The sequence below is a fragment of the Spermophilus citellus genome (assembly GCF_964194105.1).
Source record: "Spermophilus citellus genome assembly, chromosome: 5".
Lineage (NCBI taxonomy): Eukaryota > Metazoa > Chordata > Mammalia > Rodentia > Sciuridae > Spermophilus > Spermophilus citellus.
In genome coordinates this window covers 22366974-22368790 of record NC_138186.1, presented here as the reverse complement: position 1 = coordinate 22368790, position 1817 = coordinate 22366974, and the positions used below count along the sequence as shown (strand labels likewise).

At 35.7% G+C, this 1817-nt stretch overlaps 1 pseudogene across 1 annotated transcript; it reads right to left on the bottom strand.

Moving 5' to 3' along the window:
- Window positions 1-373: 373 nt before the first annotated feature.
- Window positions 374-1295, bottom strand: LOC308650468 (olfactory receptor 2B6-like; annotated as a pseudogene). Its single transcript has one exon. The product of its transcript is annotated as an olfactory receptor 2B6-like (transcript).
- Between the last annotated feature and the right edge of the window lie 522 nt (window positions 1296-1817).

Genomic DNA, 1817 nt, shown 5'->3' with positions numbered 1-1817 from the left:
GTTTATCAAGTGACATTTCTGGAAATTCTATCAATGAATTATCATCATTCCATTTTTATAAGGTCTAAATAGAGCTAATACAATTATATTGAAATTTATAGTTTAGCCTTTTTTTTTGCTACTTTACAAAGTCACTATTTCAGTATGAACCAGCCAAATGGAATTATTTTAATGTATTTTCAAGAACAGTGTGACCATAGTGGTGCATATTAGCCAAGTATTATTCTTGCCTAATGTGATAATAAATAACATAATGAATATGATAGATTTTGCAAAAGGAACCTATAACCTGAAATTTAGGATATGAATGAGATATAAGAGAAACCTTTATAATCCTCCCATTATTATAACTTCATTTTATATCTAAATTTGTTTATTTTGAGTTGAAAATGCCCTTCACCAGGTTGTTTAATATCCGCTTTACTTCCTTATTCCTCAGGGTGTAGATGAACGGTTTGGCTGTAGGAGTCATCACTCCATAGAAGAGGGCCATGAACTTGGGCTGGTCTTTGTAATGGATGAGGGGGGCTGAAGGTACATGCTGATGGATGGACAATAAAATAAGAGAACCACAATGAGATGAGAGGAACATGTCCTGATGGCCTTTTTCTTTCCTTCAGAAGATTTAATGTTAAGTACAGCATGTGCAATACTAGCATAGGAGGCAAGAATTAAGGAGGAACAGCTAACATAAAAATACACACCATGAATTCATTAACTTCTTTTTCACCACAGGCAGTCTTTAACAGAACTGGGATCTCACACACAAAGTGATCCAGTTTATTCATGCCGCACAGTGGCAACTGCAGTGTAGTTGTGACCTCTGAGATAGCATAGGTGATACCACCCAACCACACAATGGATGCTAATAGAAGGCAAACACGCTGGTTCATGATGAGAGTGTAGTGCAGAGGTCTTCAGATGGCCACATAGCGATCAAAAGACATGAGAGCCAAGAGAAGACATTCTGTACTCCACATTATACTGAAGAAATAGAGCTGAACTACACACCCAATACAGCTAACGGTCTTAGAGCTTCTCAGGTTTAACAGCATCTGAGGCACAATGCTTGTGGTTAAACATATGTCCAAAAAGGAGGGATTGGTGAGGAAGAAATACATGGGACTGTTGAGACTGGAATCTAACTTGGACACCAGAATGATGGACATGTTTCCCATCAGGGCCATGGGATATGTTATCAGAAGGATAACAAATAGAGGAAGCTCTGTCCAAGGACGGTCAGTTAAGCCTAGTATAATGAACTTGTCAGGGTGGCTTTCATTAATTAGCCCCATACTCTTCAACTTATTTCACCTATGGTAGAGATGGACCAAACAATTTAGAATTATGGGAAGAGAAAAACCACAACAATCCATTTGTTTGTACTCATAGATTATAGTACACATTAATTTAGTTTTGAAATAACACAAAGAATTCAGACCAGGTCATCTAATTTTCCTTCATTAATACAAAATATTAAAAGTATTTGTCAACAAGTAACCCAAGCATTCTGAAGCTGAATTTCTTCTCCTGTGTTACAAGTTTGATAATAGCTATCTTGTTTTTCTCTGGTGAGGCCTGAATGATAAATAGAAGTGACTGTATTTTAGAAACTTCAAAGTAATGATTTCAAATTTTACAGAATAAAAATCAATTGAGTAGTTTAATATAAAATTTGTTGTTTCCTATCTTCAGGTGTCTGACAAATGTAGATAAATTCAAGTAATTCTATGATTTCATGTTAAGGATCATTGTTGCAGAGCATTAGAAAAATGACAAGAATCACAAAAATATTCAGGTAGCCTGAGTAGAAGACT